The 18,029-nt window shown below is 59.1% G+C and overlaps 1 long non-coding RNA gene across 1 annotated transcript; it reads right to left on the bottom strand.

The window, feature by feature from the left end:
- Positions 1–4,751: 4,751 nt before the first annotated feature.
- Positions 4,752–9,349, bottom strand: LOC311616079. The gene is made up of 3 exons (XR_014793843.1): positions 8,623–9,349; positions 6,512–6,791; positions 4,752–5,118 (listed from the first exon to the last, which is right to left on the bottom strand). It is a non-coding gene; the product is annotated as an uncharacterized lncRNA (long non-coding RNA).
- Positions 9,350–18,029: the final 8,680 nt, after the last annotated feature.

Below are 18,029 nucleotides of genomic sequence, written 5' to 3'. Positions count from 1 at the left end.
CCGTCCCTGTTGTCCTGCTCGCCTGTGCTGCTCTGGGCTACGCTCCCCTCAGGGTCCTGGGCCATGTCACCCCCGTGCCTGCCTCTCACACCAGCCCACGCCCCCCTCTCAGGCCCCCGGGGGCCGGTTCCGAGTCCCACTGCATCTTTGGGTGCCCAGGGCCCTCTCACGGGTGCCCCTGCCCATGTGACCTGGGCCTCTGCCCATCATGGCCGTGCCAGGCGGGCTCACCTCCCCACCGGAGCACCGGGCGAAGCCCCCACAGTCCCTGGCCTTTGTCCCTGCATGCCGGGGCCTCATGACCCCTCGGGTGACTGAAGAGCTGACCCTGGTGCCCGGGGCCCACATTCAGGCCACACGCCTGTGACCCCCACGTGCAGATGCTCCCCGAAACGCCCGGGGTGGGGATGTGGCACCGTTCCCCAGGGCCTGAAACACACAGAGGTCTAGGTGTTGGGGTGCTCTGTGCAGCGGGTCCCCTCGGCGCCTGCCCCCACCCCTCACGGGCCCACTGCCCGGCCTGGGCCCCCGTGGCCAGTTCCAATGCCGCCTTGTGCTTGGACGCTCGGCGCCCCCCGGGCCGGCCTGTGAGAGCCCATTCACCCCCTCCCCCGCCGGCTCCTGCGTGACTCCGGGCAGGCTGCGGCCCGTCCGCCCCACCCCGAGACAGGCCGCGCTTTGTCGTCCCTGTTCCAGAAACAGCCGCCGCAGCCGGCAGGCACATTCCAGGGTTTGGCCGGGCGCCAACGCAAACCCGTTTGCTGGCATAGCAGCGCGAGGGGGCTGGGCGGGGGACGTGGCGGGGAGAGGGGAGCGGGGGACCCTCCGGGTGGGACGCGCGATCAAAGCCTTCCCTACATGGAGCGTGTCCTGGACGGGCTGGCGGCGGGCGGAGGGGCTGCGTGCACATTCCAGACCCTCCACCGCCCGCCCTGGCCTCCCGACCGCAAGCCTCATCCCCCTCAGCTCCCCCTCAGCTTGGGCAGGCCTGGGGCCCAGGCGGGGGGAAGAGGGTAGAGGTGGGAGGTGAGTTTTCTACTTTGGGGACCTCAGATGGACCCCACTCCCTGCTGCCCCCTCCCCGCCTCAGCCCAAAGCTGGTCCCGGGGAGAAGGTCCCGGCCCCGTCCCCAGCATGCTGCCCCGTGGGGCCCTCTTCAGGGTGGCCGAGCTCTGCCCGCTCTGCCTCCCACCTCTGCCAGGATGTGGTGGGGTGCCCCTGTGCCCCTCCCCTCCTAGGGAACAGGGAACTCGTTGTCCCAGCTCCCCAGCACTGCCCTGTGAGCCAGGACAAGGGCCCACTCTCTAGGATTCTCGGGAGAGGAGGGACTGGGGTGTTTTCTCTGGAGGGGCTGTCCCCCACAGGGGAGAGGATCCCTGCCCCCCGCTTGCTCTCACTGACCCCGGGACTGCCCACGTTCGGGGTCCTGGGCTTCCTCCACACGTGGAGCTCGGGGCCTGGCCACCAGCCTGTCCCTGCACCCTGCTGCCAGCCCCTCCCTGGCCCCAGGGTGGTGCAGGACACACAGGAGCCCCTGCGAGCCGGCGTGAGAGCCGTGGGGCTGCCGAGGCGCTCCTGCCCTCTGTGGGCTGGGTGGGCTGCGCTGGACCTGGCCTGAGGACACAGCCTGGGCCCAGCACCAGGCTGGACCGTGGGCTGTGGTGTGGACAGGCCCTGGAGGGGGTCTGGAGGCCACTTCCAGGACCAGCCTTGCAACAGGCGGCCCGCTGTCAAGGAGGGACGGGGGGAGGGTGCCCTGAGCCTACAGTGATTAGACAGGACCCCACACGTGTGGCCAGAGCAAGCGCCGAGGAGCTCACCACAGAGAACTAGGGACGAGCCAGGGCCACCCCAATCCCTCCCGAGTCCCCAAAGCTCCGAGAGGGTGCCTCTGCCAGGCCTGCAGCTCTTCCCATCAGGCTCAGGGCTCCGTGTCCTGGTCTCCCCAGACCCTGGCTGGGCCCCCCACTCTGTACTGCTGATGGTCTGAGCGCGGGGGAGCCCGGGACCCGGTTCCCGCCATGGTCCCTCTGTTGGGCCTTTCTCACCTCCCGGTGGCCAGCCCAGGGCAGCCGGGGGCCTGGGACCCGGGACCAGCCCGTCGGCACGCCTCGGCCTCGGAGGCTAGCTCGGCAGGGCCCCGGCTCAGGTGGCCAGGTGACCGAGCGGGAGGAGGACACATCAGCCAGGTTCCAAGCTCCCCCTGCTGTCCGCCTCCGCCGGCTGCTGCTGGAGGCTCCGACCTGCTCCCGCAACCCCGCTGCCTTCCTGCCAGCCTGCCCGGCTCCGCCCGCCTGCCCAGCCTCGTGCAGCCCAGCCCGGGGACCCTGGCAGGCACTGGGTACTCCCCTCTGTACACACACACACACACCCGGGCCCCTCCGCAGCCCCTGACCTGGCTGCCTCCTCCTGAGCTCAGATTCCAGACCTTTCCGACCAACCGAAGCCCCCACAGTGGAGTCGCCACACTGACCCCCTTCCTGGACAGAGGGCCCCTCCTGGCGCCTGGTCACACAGTAACCTCCCTGGCCCCTCGGCCCCTCAGCCCTGCAGCCCCTCAGTTGTCCAGGAGGCAGGGCGGGTCCTCGGGGAAAAGCAACAGCTTCCTGACCTCACATGTGCCCCGACCCCACTCCGGAGGGCCCCCTGGAGTCCTGGCTGCTGGGCATCAAAGGCCCTGAAGGAGGCCCAGTGGTCACCCTGTGAGACAGAGAATCCCGAGGACACTCCCAGTGCCCAGCCCCAGAACAGGCGGGGACAGGGGGTCCAAGGCCAGGAGCTCCCTGATGGCCCTGGGAAAGCAGGATGGGGCTGAGAGAGAGAGAGAGAGAAAGAGAGATGGAGAGAGAGGTGGCAGGTGGGGTGGCACACGTGAGCTCCAGGCAGCAGGGGACAGCAGCATTTCTGTGGGTCTCGGCTGGTGCATGGAGACACTGGGGTGCCCTTACCCCATAGCCAGGCAGCACCGAGCAGGTTGGCTGGGCGCCCCCTCCTCTGTCCCTGGGTGGTGGCAGCATACCAGCAGGGCTGCTGGGACTCGGGCTCACGTGATGAGGGAACGGACTCTTGCAAAGAGCATTCCTGTCCCGCCTGGCTAGCATAGCTCACAGGTTGAGCATCAGCTTACAAACCAGGAGTTTGGATTCCTGGTCAAGGCACAGGCCCGGGTTGTGGGCTCGATCCCCAGTGTGGGGCGTGCAGGAGGCAGCTGACCCATGATTTTCTCTCATCATTGAGGTCTCTGTCTCTCCCTCTCCCTTCCTCTTAGAAATCAATCCTATACAACAAAAGCCTAATTTGCTAATTGTCTGACCATTTGTTCAACTGTTCCACCAGTCACTGTGATGCACACTGACCACCAGGGGGCAGATGCTCTGACCAATAGGTTGGCTTGCTGCAGCGGTCCAGCCGATTGGGACTGGACAAGGAGGCCTCTGAAATATTTCTTCTAATTAATTTCCTTTCACTGTGCACGAATCATCACTGAGGTCTCTCCCTCTCCCTTCCTCTCTGAAATCAACAAAAATGTATTTTTAAAAAATAAATAAAATAAAGTAACAGTCGGGGTGGGAGGCTTGGGAAGCAGCTTCCTTCCTCACCAAGGAGGACCTCGGTGGGGTTCGGTGTGAGCATCTGAGGTGAGAGTGTCCCCGAGGCCGACGGCAGGGCCCCGTGGGGGGCGCAGGTGGCCTCTGTGCCGCAGCCACAGACACTGAGCCCCACGGCCTGGAAGGTGCAGTGACCTGCCCAGACCCTGTCCTTCGGCACCGCGGCCTGACGTGTCCTGTGGCTCGTCTGTTCCACGAACAGAAACCAGCGCCACGCTGGGCCAAGGAGCCATGGCAGAGACCGCACAGCCTGCAGGGCCCAGACCGTCTGCCCTCTGGCTCTCTCCAGGGCACACCTGGCACCTGGGGCCTGGGTGTGTTTTCTTTTATGTGTGGCAAACTGGCAGATTAGTGGCGTAAAGCAGCACACGTCTATCACCTTCTGGGCCCGGGGTGGGCAGTCCGGGAACAGCCCGCGGGCCCTGCAGGCTGGGGCCAGGTCCCGGGAGCGTCCAGCTGAGCCGGACTGGGGACAGGGCCTTTCGAGTTCACGCGAGCTGTGGGCGGGACTCCTTCCTCCTGGCTGCAGAGGGGGGTCCTTCCCTCCTCCAGGCCATGGTCCCGGTCATGGGGCTCCCCACCCGCAGGGCACGCAGCAGCCAGCAGGGGGAGCGGCTCCTGCTTCTTCTAAGATGTCCCCTCGGCACAGGGAGCTCCCAGGCTCTGGGTGAGGAGCGGGGCTCACACCCCGGGTGGAGAGGGTGCCAGAAAGGGGTGAGTGTGGGAGGGAGCCCCGGGGTCACCTTAGGTCGTCCCCACAGCCCATCCTGCCGGCAGGGACCATCTTGGGCCTAGTAGGACATCTGCCTGCAGCCCCGCCCCCAGGTACCAGTGCCGGGAGCACCCACCACAGCCAGCGTGGCTCAGTGGTTGAGCATCAACGGCTGGATTCCCGATCAAGGCACATGCCCGAGTTGCAGGCTCGATCCTCAGTAGGGGGCATGCAGGAGGCAGCCATCCACGACTCTCTCATCATGAATGTTTCCGTGTCTCTTCCTCTCTGAAATCAAGAAACTTAAAAAAAGAGAAATGTCTGCAGACGTTGTCGTCTGTCCTTGCGGGACAGAATCACCCCCCACCGCTCCCTCTCCCCCCTCCAGACCACGGTCCTAGAGCCGCCAGTTCACCAGGGCTTACAAATCTGGCCTTTCCTCAGCATTTATTTCTAAGAATTATCCGGAACAAGGGGAAATGCTGACTCTTACACGCGTATACAGCTCATCAGGAGCTGGTGAGTTCAGGCATTTATCTAAATATAGCCCCGCGTGTGGGCCTTTTCACTCCCGTGCGGCAGTGACCGGGGCTGGAGGCATTTCGGCGTCCGGCATCCGGTGTGACTCAGCCGGTCCTCGGCCGCCACCGGGCTGAGCTGGGGAGAGCAGGGCCGGGTCCTTGTGGGGATGCCCCACCCAGCAGGGGTCAGGCAGGGCGCTGGCGAGTCCATTTCCACACAGTTAGCTGCAGAGCCCTGGCCAGCTGCTCCCTGGAGCTGGTGACGGACAGCGGACGTCTGCAGAGAAGAGCCGGCCTGAACATCACCTCTACCAGGAAGCCCTCCTGGACTCCTCACGTCCAGATAAGGGACCTTCATTTTTGTCCTCTGTCTTTTTCTTTCTTCCTTTCTTTCTTTCTTTTTAAATTTATTTTATTTATTTTATTAAGTTTTTACTGACTTCAGAGGAGAAGGGAGAGTGGGAGAGAGAGAGATAGAAGCATCAGTGATGAGAGAGAATCATGGCTCGGCTGCCTCCTGTACACCCCACACTGGGGATCAAGCCTGCAACCCAGACACATGCCCTGACCGAGAATCAAACCGTGACCTCCTGGTTCCTAGGTCGATGCTCAGCCTCTGAGCTGTGCCAGCCGGCTGCCCTGGTCTCTTGGTGAGAAGAGAGTGAGAGGCGCCGACCACACACCAAAGGATGCTGGGTAACTTTGGGGTGCTTCGCCACAGGGCGGGTCAGGTCAGACTGTACTTATCCCAACCGGCAACCATGGGCACATGGGAGCCGGGCCTCTGGCTCAGAGCCTCCCTCTCAGCCGTCCACGGCCCTGACCCCCACCATGAGCCGATTCTTCCAAATCCCACTTCCTGTTGTTAAACCGTGAGTCTGTCGGAGGGATTTTGTGTGAGGTACGAGGTAACTGTGAATTCATTTGCCATTTTCCTCCTCCCCCCCCACCCCCTGGGGTGAACACCACCCGCACTCAGCCCCCCCTGCTCTTCCAGCTCCGCCCCCGAGAACCCGTTTATTCCCATGGCTGTGAATGCCGCAGACAGGGGCTCCCACATCCTGACGGCCCACCGGCCTGCTCTGTCCTCACAGGGGCCCCTCTGCCCGCAGATGGCTCCCTCTGGCAGGGGCAGCCCTGGCCCTCCCTCTCCTCTCAGCCACACCGAATCTGCCAGCAGACGTGTGGTAGGCTCTCACTCGAAACACCCATGTGCTGGCTGGCGTGACTCAGTGGCTGAGCATCGACCTATGAACCAGAAGATCACAGTTCGATTCCCGGTCAAGGGCACAGGCCCGGGTTGCAGGCTCGATCCCGTGGGAGGCATGCAGGAGGCAGCCTGTCCATGATTCTCTCTCATCATGGCTGTTTCTCTCTCCCTTCCTCTCTGAAGTGAATACAAATGTATTAAGCACACACACACACCAAAATAAACCCTGCAAATGCATTCAGAGTCTGCTGGCTTCCGTGAGGAGCTGTCCATCCCCTGAGCCCCCCTCCACCCCAGGTCCAGGGAGAGGGGAGAGGGTCTCACCACAGGCCTCTCAGGCCGAATTGGGGTCATGGCCCCCCAGGAAGTCTGGCCTGTGCTGCGTGATGTCACAGACACACGCTCTCCTCTCCTAGGGCCGCTGCTGGGAGCCACTGCTCCATCCAGGGGACGGACTCACCCAGGCCCATGGCTGCCGCACGCCTCCTCCCTTAGGCTGAGGGAGTCCTGGGGGGGCAGGGGGCACACAGGATGCACTGAGGTGGTCGTGGGCCCAGGCCCCGCTGGGATGCGTGCCTCCCGCTCCGACACGTGCCGTCCACCTGCGGGCCGCGGCCGCCTCCTCCGTGAGAGCCTGTCTCCCGAGCTCGCTGCCCGTAAATCTCCGAGGCCCGGAGGCAGAGCCGGCAGATGCCGGGCCTTTGTTCTCAGAAGAGTTGTGGCCAAAACTTCAAAACCTCCTGAGGAAGTGAGAGCAGGAAGAGGAACATCTGGGAGACGGCTGCTTCCTGACCCCCAGGGGCTGGGACCAGACCTCCCTCCACCCCGAAAACAACGGGAACATGTGGGAAATAAAACACGTTCTGTGGACAGTGGCAGCCGGGTAGGGGTCCGGGGAGAGGGAGGGTGATGAGAGGATGGGAGTGCACCATCTGCCTGGAGAGGGTTTCCAGATGCAGGCGGCGCCTGACAGTCGGCTGAGCTAAGCCAACCTGGGACCCCAGGGAGGTCACACACTGGAGGTCACACGCTGGAGGTCACAATCTGGAGGTCACATGGTGGAGGTCACACGCTGGAGGTCACATGGTGGGTCCCAGGGTGGGCAGAGTCGCTGGGAAAGCCCCAGGCACCAGGAGGGTCCCTCGCAAGTTTCTAGCTGCTGGGATGGGTGAATGCACGGGGAAACCGCCCTGCAATGGGGACAGACCGCCCGGCAGAGCTGAGGGAGCACCCTCAGAGCTCCCAGCACCGGGCACACTTGGTGCTCAGCCCAGCGGGTGGGAACCTGGGCAGAGTCCCCAGGAGAGCCTGGCCTCGCGGGAGGGAGAGATCGGCTCCAGACGCTGCTTCTGTTAACACGGCTCTCCACGGCCGGCATGTGAACCAGAAGGTCAGGGTTCGATCCCGGTCAGGGCACAGGCCCAGGTGGCAGGCTCGATCCACAGTGCAGGGTGTGCAGGAGGCAGCCGGTCCATGATTCTCTCTCGTCACTGATGTTTCTCTCTCCCTTGCTCTCTGACATCAATAAAAATTTATTTTTTTTAAAAAAGACTGAAGAAAGAGGTGCTTGGTCACGGAGACAGAGGAGCCATGGAGGGACCCTGGAGCCAGAAGTGGAGAGGATCACACCCACAGTGCCAGGTAAACACCCCCACCCCCCTACCCCATCCCAGGAGGCTGGGACACGCTCTCCATCCACAGCATCACCTAAGGAGCCGCCTGGGCGCAGGGGAGGGGCAGCCCCCCACTCCCGGCATTTGAGCCTCAACCAGGAACTGGGGATGCCAAAGGGGCCACTCTCGACCCCCCACAGGCTCCAGAGGCCCCGCATGGGGGGCTGCCATTCAGAGCCTAGAAGGAACCACACAGGCAGGTGTGAACTAATGACCCCACGGGAGGAAGTCCTGCACTCGAGGCTGCAGTCTCCTCAACAAGAGCCAACCTCTGGCCCTGGCCGGTGTGGCTCAGTGGATAGAGTGGTGGCCTGCAGACTGAAGGGTCCCAGGTTCGATTCCGGTCAAGGGCATGTACCTTGGTTGTGGGCACATCCCCAGTGGGAGGTGTGCAGGAGGCAGCTGACCAATGTTTCTCTCTCATGGATGTTTCTAACTCTGCTGTGCGGTTTCGCCCCCTTGTTCCCTAGCTCCCTGAGCACCTTCTCCACGTGCAGGAAACATTAGTGAGCGCCCACCGCGGAGAAGAAGTGCCTCCCAGGTTTGGCCCTTCTGTTGTTACTCCTCACCCGAGGGTGCTTTTCCTTTGACTCTTAAAGAGAGAAGCATCGATGTGAGAGAAACACATCAGTTGGTTGCCTCCTGCACGAGACCAGACCAGGGCCCGGGCCGGGGAGGAGCCTGTAACCAAGGTACTAGGTGTCCTGGTTAATAATTCGGATTGGACCTTTACCGGTTAACAATGTGAATACCAGTTAAAAATGTGCATTTTGTAATCAAAGAAAACACGATAATATCAAGAGAAACATCCAAAGTGCTTTGTTCAAAGTGATGTCCATTGCTAGCTACACATTTCCCCCCATCTTTCAGGTAATTTGTGGGTACCGTCCCAACAGACCTTTTCTTGTTTTGAGGCAGACTATTCAGAGACCCAATTTCCCACTTTTTTGTACATGTTGAAGTGCTGCTCAGAAAGTGGATCGGAACAAGTGGTCATCTGAAGGAGCAGGGGGTGGTGAACACAGCGGGTGGGTTCATACTTCCCAGACACTTTTAACATGTTTTTAAATGGCATTGAAGTATGTGATGGTGCATCATCATGAAGCAAAATTACTTTGCCGTGTCTTCTGGCCCATTCTGGTGGTTTTATGAACAAAACATGGTTTAAATTGATTACTTGTTGTCGGTAGCGATCAGTATTAACAGTTTCACCTGGTTTTAGAAGCTCATAAAACTACATCTTCCTGATCCTGCCAAATGCAGAGCATTGTCTTCTTTCCGAAGCGACTTGGCCTTGCAGTCGATGTTGATGGTTGACCTGGATCAACCCAAGATTTTGTGCGTTTGGGATTCTCAGAATAAATCCACTTTTCATCGCCAGTCACAATTCGATGGAAAAAAGACTCTTTCGTGCCTTTGAAGCAACATTTTACTGATGACTTTTCGGTTTTCCATTTGTCTTTCGTTCAGTTGATGTGGCACCCATTTTCCTTCCTTTAAAATCTTTCCCATTGCTTGTAAACGATTGGAAATTGTTTGCTGAGCAACGTTTAATCTTTCTGCGAGTTGTTTTTGAGTTTGACACGCATCTTCATCCAATAATGCTTGTCATTGTTGATCTTCAAACTTTTCGGTTGACCTGGACGTTCTTTGTCTTTCACATCAAAATAATCACTTTTAAAGCGTTTAAACCAGCGTTCACAAGTATCTTGAGATGGAGCATATTTACCATAAGCTTCATGAAGTATTCAATAACTTTCAGCAGCACTTTTCTTCAAAATAAAAGAATGAATTAAAACTTCCCACAAATGCTTTTTTAAATGAAATTCAACATTTTTAAGCGTAAAAATATCTACGACGTTAACACCTTCCTAAAATTTGATATATGAAATTTTGAAGCTTGTTGTCAATACAACAAAGTAGCATACATATCAAATAGCACACACACACACACACACACACACACACACATATCAACATATGTGTAACTCCATCCATTGAAAATAGATCCAAATTATTAACCAGTACACATAGTATGTGCCCTTGACCAGAATCGAACCCAGGATCCTTCAGTCCACAGGCTGACACTCTATCCTCTGAGCCAAATCGGCCAGGCGCTCAGGTTTACTCTTGATCCAATCCCAGAGCTTCCCCCACGCTGCTCTCTCCCACCCCCTTAACCCACCACCACGGATTTCGCGTGACCTCCTCACGCCTCCGGCTTTTATTCTAATTGCAACTTAAACTGCAAAACTGCCGTTTTCCGGAGCATCTTCTCAGCCCCCAGAGATTTCACTCCCCGACAACTGTCGTCAGCTTGGCTCTAGTGAACACACAGAAACTCCCTGCGGGTTTGGGGTTCCTTACCCGGCAGGACCCGGCCTCGCCCTCTGGGTCTGCCCAGACCTGGGGAGATGGACGCTGCACTAGTACTGACATTCGAGCAGGAGAAAGTTCTCAAGTCAATGCTTCTGCTGACACCCTAGGAAATCAGAAAAGAGAAACACAAATCAAATCTACAGGGAGAGGCGGGAGGGAGGGAAGGAAGGAGGAAGAAGGGAGGAAGGTAGAGAGGAAGGGAGGGGAGGGAGGAGGGAGGGGAGGGAGGGAAGGAAGGAAGGAGGGAGAAGATGTAGGAGTAGAAACCTATGGCATGGAAGACAGAAAACCAATGAAACTATCTCATCAGATTTATTCAGAAAGAAATGCGAGAAGATACAAATCATTGACATCAGGGATGAGATTGGAGTGATCATTGCAGATCCTACAAAAAATGAATGAGAGAATTCAGCCCGGCCAGCGTGGCTCAGGGGTTAAGTGTTGACCTATGAACCAGGAGATCATGGTTTGATTCCCGGTCAAGGCACATGCCCCGTTGAAGGCTTGATCCCCAGTGTGGGGCATGCAGGAGGCAGCTGATAGATAATTCTCTTCACTGATGTTTCTATCTCTCTCCCTCTCCCTTCCTCTCTGAAATCAATAAAAACATATATATTTTTTATAAGTGAAGGTTTACAGGCCAAAAGAGGGGCCTACAGACTGAGTCACTAAGTGGACTGCTGAAGGGAGGTCACCCCCACCTCCCCATGGGGAAGGCCGGTCTTATCAGCCCCCCTCCTCCTGCCCCTCTGGTCACTGCTCCAAAGAGGGGGCGTCACAGACCCCAGCCTGTTTATCCAGCTGCCCGGGGGGGGGGGGCTGGATGCCCTGGGGAGCTGGCACCCCGGAGAGCGCCGGGCACTGACCGCCAGCCGTGGGCCCGCCCCAGGAACAGGCCCGGTGGCTGTGGCCGTGGGCAGAGGGTGGGGAGCTGCAGGGAGGCTGATAAGGTCAGTTCCGGGAGCCGAGGCAGAGCAGGTTCTTCCGGGAGTGGAGGCCTCCCCTGGGCTCGCCCGGCCCACCTCTGCACCCCCTCCGAGAGGCCAGGACGGGGTCGCAGGGCCCTGCCCTCTGGGGCCAGCGATGTGGGCACCCCTGCCTGCCCTGTGGCTCTGCAGGGACCGCACTGGATCGAGGGGGGACACGGAGGCGAGGCGGCCCGGCCGGCCCAGCGTGTGGCATGGAGCAAGGTCACCGTGGCAGTGGCCGCAGCGGTGAGGTGAGTGCAGAGGCAGGGGCTGCGCCTCCTCTCCCGGGCCTCCAGCTGCCGAGGCACCAGCCGCGCCTTTGTTCTGTGGGACGCGAGCACTTGGGCAAGGCCAGCATTGCTCAATTCCCGCTCTCACTGAGCCTGCTCCTCGCAGAACCGGGCACAGCCAGCCCGGCCGTGACGGCAGAGAAATCCGGCCCTACGGCCAGGCAGCCCTGTAACTCACTCCCCCACCACTCCCCAGGGCCCAGCTCACTCAACCAGCCCCACGGCCTCCCTCCCACAGCCCTGCGAGCTCCCCAAGCCCAGCCCCCACCCATCCTACCCCAGCCCCTCCACTCAGCCCCCCGTGTCCGCCAGGGACCCCATCACAGCCCCCGGTGCCCGTCCCCAGCCCCAGCCGCGTCACAGGCCCCTCAGACAAAGGCTGGGCTCCCGACGCCTGCCCCGGTGGTTGTACAGGTGCCAGGCCAGGCCCTGGCCAGCTGACTCCATCCCTCGCCCTCCCTGGGCCGTGGCCTGACTTTGCCCAGATGCACCACGTCCTTGGGGACCCCGCTCTCCGAAGTCCAACCACTGGCACCGCCCATGCTCTGGGCCCCCAACCGAAGCCCTGTCCTCACCCCCATGTTCTCTGTGTCCACAAATGGCACCCACGTTCTGACCCCCGAGCCTGTGCCCATGTGACCTCACAGGGCAAAGGGGGCTTTGCAGGTCAGGCTGTGGACCCGGGGTGACCTGGGGGTCTCGATTGACTCACAGGGGACCCCGGGAAAGAGGCGGGGGGGAGGGGGAGGGGAGTCGGGGAGGCACGGGCAGGACCACGCACCCAGGATGCAGCATCCCCCGGAGCTGGGAAGGGCGGGAAGGGGGGTCTGCCCTGGAGCCCCGGAAGGACCGGCCGGCAGCACCTGGGTCTCAGCCTGGGAGGCCGATCTCCATGCCCGGCCTCCAGGCCACGAGAGGATAACTGTGTTGTTTTAAGCCGCTCCACCTGTGGTCCTTTGTCACGCAGCCACGGGCACTGGCAGGCACTGCTGTTTTCCCAGTGACTCACTCCTCTCCTCACCTCCCCGTGCCCACCACTTCCCAGTATGTTGTCACTGCCGTGTCCCATTCTTCAGGTCATAATCCCGGCTCAGGTCCCTCCCCTCCCAGGTGTCACTGCAGGAGAGGGAACGCTCGGATCTGGGCCTCTGTCCTCCCTTCCGTCCACGTCCCTGCGGGAACTCAGCCCTCACCGGGGCCTGCACTCCAAACTCAGCCCCTCCACCCCCAGAGGCCTTCACCCAGCCCGCCTTCCTGCATACCTCCAGCAGTCACCAACACCCCTGTTTGGCCACCATGCCTGCCCGGCTCACAACCCTCAGAGCACCTCTCAGGAAGCCTTTCCTGAGCCTGCCTATTGGTCAGGGTTGTCCAGAGATGGTGAGCTTATCTGTCTGTCCGTCCATCCATCCATCTATCCATCCAACCATCCACCCATCCATCCATCTACCCATCCAACCACCCATCCATCCATCTATCCATCCATCCATCCACCCACCCATCCAACCATCCATCCATCCATCCATCCATCATCCATCCACTCCCTCCCTCCCTGCCTCCATCCACCCTCCATCTATCCATTATCCATCCCTCTTTACATCCATCACCCACCCACCCATCCATCATCCATCCATTCATCCATCCATCATCCATCTATACATCTCCTATTCATTCTTCCACCATTTCTCCACCCACCCACCTACCCACCCACCCACCATCTATACATTTTCTATCCACCCATTTTTCCTTTCATCCTTTCATCCACCTATTCACTCACCCTTCTATCCGCCCACCCACCCATCATCCATCTATCTAGAGGGATTATTTGAAGGGATTGGCTCCAGTGACCATGAGTTCTGCAGGCTGGAGCCCCAGGAAGCTGAGGTAGCAGCTCCAGCCAGAAGGCATTTGGAAGTGGAATTCTTTCGCCCTCATGGACCTCGGCTTTTCTCAAGGCTGCAGCTGACTGGCTGAGCCCACCACGTGACGGACGGCCATCTGCTCCAGTCCAAGCCTGCTGTCTGGAATGTCAATCACAGGAGAAGGTCACCTTCACCGAGATGCCCAGAACGACGTTTGACCCAATAGCTGGGTACCACGACCGGCCAGGTTACCACCACGTGACTCCCCACCCTCCCCTCACCTGCCCTCGCCCCTGGCACCTCTGTCCTCTGCCATTCAGTGCAGGGCAGCCTCGGTCCTCGCACCCCGAGTCTGTCACCAAGTGGCAGAGAACGCAGGACACAGACCCCAAGGGCAGGGACCTGGCTGCACCCCCAGAGCTCTGTGCAGCTCACCACAATGAGCCTCAAACCCACCACCACATCCATGTGCCCCTGGGCCCCAACACCCCCCACACTTCAGAGCAACACCTCAGAGCACCTCTCACAGGAAGTCTTTCCTGAACCTGCCTGAATTGGTCAGGGTTTGTGGGGTCCCTAAGAGGGGTTCCCTGCATGCCCAGTTTGTCTCCGCAGTGAATGGGGTAGAGGCAGCTAGGCCCTCCCGGGTCCCCCACAGCCTGGCCAAGTGCATGTCTGCTCCAGGCATTCCTGGGGTTCCCCAAGGTCCCCATGTGGTTGCCAGACTCCCAAACCACCTCCCAAGGGGAAGGTCATGGTGCTGAGCTCAATCCTTGGCCCTGGGATGCCTACTCCAGAGGGCTTGTGAGTCATGAGGACCCTGGTCTCCTTTTCATCCGCATCTAGACTGAAGCCCCGAGCTATGGGTGTGTTCTCTAAACCTCTGAGCTCTGTCTCCATCTCAGTGCCATCCACCAGTGTGTGTGTGGGGGGGGGGGGGGGGGGGCGGGGGGTGCTGGCTTAACAGGTCAGCAGGTCCACCCACCAGACTGAAGAAAGCAAGTGTCCCTGCAGCACCTGGGCTCCTCCCGATGCCCCAAGAGTGCCGGGCCTGCCCCAGGCCCTGCCGGTCTGGAGTCAGCCCCACATGAGGCACAGAACTGGGGACCGTGGCGGCTGGGGCTCAGGGGAGAAGCCAAGGCCCAGGGGAGAGGACAGCAGACTGGGCTCCAGCCCTTGCGGGCCCTGGACACTGTGCCTCCCTGCGTGCAGGCTGGGCTGAGGCGCAGGGGCAGTGACTGGGTGGGAAGCCCTGAATGACAGCGGGAAGGTTGCCTAACTCTGTGGGGAGAACGCAAGGGCACGAGGCCACGCCAGGTCCCTGTCCCCCAGGGCACCCAGAATGCCCCTCCTGGACCAGCTGAGCCTGGCATTCCCCCCTGCCCCACCCCCTGTGCCCGTCACCCTCCCCCTGCCCTAACTGTGCCAGCCACTCTCAGCCCAGCCTCCCCTACCAACTCAGGCCCCGCCCATGGCAGCTGACCCAACGCTAATTCCCTCAATGGCCTCCTCCCCCGCAGAACTAATGCCCTGGGCCTGTGGCTGGGGCCCCAGGGAGCTGCACCCCCACTTCCTCCTGGCTCCGAGGGCCTGCAAGTGGGGTGACTCAGGCCCAATTGGAGGGCAGGGCAGCCCAGCAGGCATGACTCAGCTTCTTAGCCCTTCCCCCACCCACCTGCTGGGAGGACCGATCACAATGACTTCACACCCAGCACCCAGAGCAGCCCCCGCCCAGGCCACCCGCAGCCCAGCCCTGTGCACCCACAGACCCCTCCTCTCCTCTCCCTGGGCCTCAGGAAGCCACAGGCTCAGAGCCGGAGCTGAGGGCGTGGCCAGCACTCTCCTCCTGGGCTGCTGGGGGTCTCGGGGCCTCCGGGTGACACCCAGGCCCAGGGCAGGGGCCCAGGGCAGAGAAGAGACTGCCTGCCAGCTAGGACCCCTTCCCTCCTCCTTGAGGGACGAGGGGACAGAGGGGAGAGAAGGGCCAGCAGCCACAGCCCCCGCTCCACGTCCGCTGTACATGCTGGGGGTTTGTGTCTTCTCAAAGTCAGTCACCTCCGGGGTGTGAATCTGATGCACAATTCATCTCACTGCTGTGTCGGGGGCTATTGTCAGTGTTGCTGCGTGCACCTTCTCACACCTGATCTGTGACTGGGGACCCTCACTGTGGGTCTGTCCCTCGAAGAGGTGCCGCTGGCCTAGGGCAGCTCGGGACCAGAGTCCGTGGACAGGGCCACACGGTGCCCAAAGTGCTTGTGTCAATTCGCTGTCCAGCCGTCTGCTCGCCCCCATCGCTCCCTCCCCACCACTTGGTTTCCCAGTGTTTGCACGCAGCGTCCTGCTGGGTGTGCCGGGCAGCTCCCACCTGCCATCGGGACGTTCCTGAGGACGATGAAGACAACACGGCCACATCTGCTGGCGCCTGGCTTCCCTCCCCTTCCCTTTCCACTGGGTTGTCCATCTTCTTATGGGTTGTGGTTCATTTTTATTTTATACTAGAGGCCCGGTGCACAAAATTCGTGCATGGGGGAGGGTGTGTCCCTCAGCCCAGCCTGCACCCTCTCAATCTGGGACCCCTCGAGGGATGCCCAACTGCCCATTTTGGCCAGATCCCTCTCACAATCCAGGAGTGCTGGCTCCCAACTGCTCGCCTGCCTGCCTTCGTGATTGCCCCTAACTGTTTCTGCCTGCCAGCCTGATAACCACTCTCCTGCCAGCCTGATTGATGCCTAACCTATTCTTCAAATAGGTTTTCAATATCCTGCTCTCTCTCTTCTTCTGGCACCCCTATAATTCGGATGTTGGTATGCTTGAAGTTGTTCCAGAGGCTCCTTACACTATCTTCATATTTTTTTATTCTTTTTTCTTTTCTGGTTGAATGCATTTTGCTTCTTCATATTTCAAATCTTTGACTTGATTCTTGGGATTCTACAGATCCCTCTGTATATTATTCTTTATTCCAGTCAGTGTATGCTGACTAGTTGGTCCTTTTTCATATCCTTGAGGGTCTCACTAAATTTATCAATGATTTCTAGAAAATTCTTGAAAAATCTTATAACTGTGGTTTTGAACTCTATATCCAGTAGTTTGCTTCCCTCCATTTCTTTCATTTGTGACCTGTTTCTTTGTCTCTGCATTTTTGTTGCTTCCCTGAGTTGATAAAGTAACTTTGTGTGCTAGGTGTCCTATAGGGCCCAGTGGCTGAGCCTCCCCAACTACCTGAGGTGGACACTCTCGGTGCACCCCTTTGTGGGCTGTGTGCACAGTCTTGTTGTAGTTAGGCCTTGATTGTTGTTGGTATCACTGGGAGGAGTTGACCTCCAGGCTGTGAGGATCAGTTGTGTCTACGATGGGACAACTTCTGTGCTGGAGACACCCTTATGGGGCAGGTCTTGCTTAAGTGGGGCTTTGGTGCTCACTAAGTCTGCCCCCTGTGTTCCTTATGGATCTGAGGAGTTGTAATCTGATGGTCTCTCTCTCTGACCACTGGGTACACTGGCTCTTGGATCTCCAATGAGGTGCTAATTTGGCCTCTTCCTAAGGCCACCCAGCAGGAGCTATGAAGAGATCTGCAGATTCCTCCTCTTTGTTTGGGGTTTGGAGGTGCCCAGATGAGGCCCAGCTGTGAAGCAATGCAAGATGTTGTGGGGCCTTGAGCCTTCTTTTAGATATTCTGGGGCTCTCTGACTCAGCTGCAGTTTGTTAGGTAATTTTAGATTGCAAAGGGCCAGGCCATTCATATGCAAAAGCCTCTGCACACAGCTGGGGTGGGGTTGTAAATTGGGTGGGGCAGGGTCTCAGGGAATCAACAGGGCAGAGCAAACAGCTATGGGTGATCCTCAGCCCTGCCCTAGAGGCCCCCAGATCTCAGAGAGAAAGCCACCTTCAAGTTTTGCCCACTGCCAGACAGTCCAGTTTCTCCCCACATGAGTCTGGGTCCCTAGAGTCTCGCCCAGAACTGGAGTTCAGAGCAGTCGGGAGCTTGTGTCTCCCTCCTGGTTGAAAAAGCCAGCCATGTACTCAGTTGCCAGCCCTTTCCTCATGCATCTCCATACCTGTGCACTTCACTTCTGCACCTCCTCTGAGTCTCCATGTCCTTTTCTCTTCCCTTCTAGCTGTAGAATTTCCACTCAGCCAGCCTTCCTGTGGTTCTGGATGATGTCCGTTTTGTCTTTTAGCTGTAGTTTTTAAGTGTTGTGTGAGGCAACAAGTTCAGGTGTTTACCTATGCCGCCATATTGGTTTCTCTCTTTTCTTTCTTTTTAAAAATGCATTTTTATTGATTTCAGAAAGAAAGGGAGAGGGAGAGGAAGATAGAAACATCAATGATGAGAGAGAATTGTCAATCCACTGCCTCTTGCACACCCCACACTGGGGATTGAGCCCACAACCCAGGCATGTGCCCTTACTGGGAATCCAGCCCTGACCTCCTGGTTTATAGGTTGACGCTCAGCCCCTGAGCCATGCCAAGACCTAAGTTTTCAAGTCTTTGAAGGAGGGTTGTTACTGGATCCTGCGGTGAGACTATGTCTGGTTTTGTCAGAAACCACTAGACTGCTTTCAAAGTGCCAGCCCCCCCCCACTCCCCCCACCCCTGACCCCCACCAGCCCCGAGTGCCGTTCCTGTGCTCCGCCGGCCCGGCATGTGCTCTCCGTTTGGATCTGGGCCTTCTTGTGGGCGTGCAGCGATGTCTCACTGCTGTTTCGGAGAACACTTCCCACACGACACAGGTGCCTCTCATGGGCTCGCACCCCCAGCACCTCCTAATCCCTGGCATTTAGGTCTTTGCCTGTTTCCAGTCGGGCT

Source organism: Pipistrellus hanaki (genome assembly GCF_964339955.1).
Source record: "Pipistrellus hanaki genome assembly, contig: scaffold_53, whole genome shotgun sequence".
Lineage (NCBI taxonomy): Eukaryota > Metazoa > Chordata > Mammalia > Chiroptera > Vespertilionidae > Pipistrellus > Pipistrellus hanaki.
This window is presented reverse-complemented; position numbering and strand designations above follow the sequence as displayed.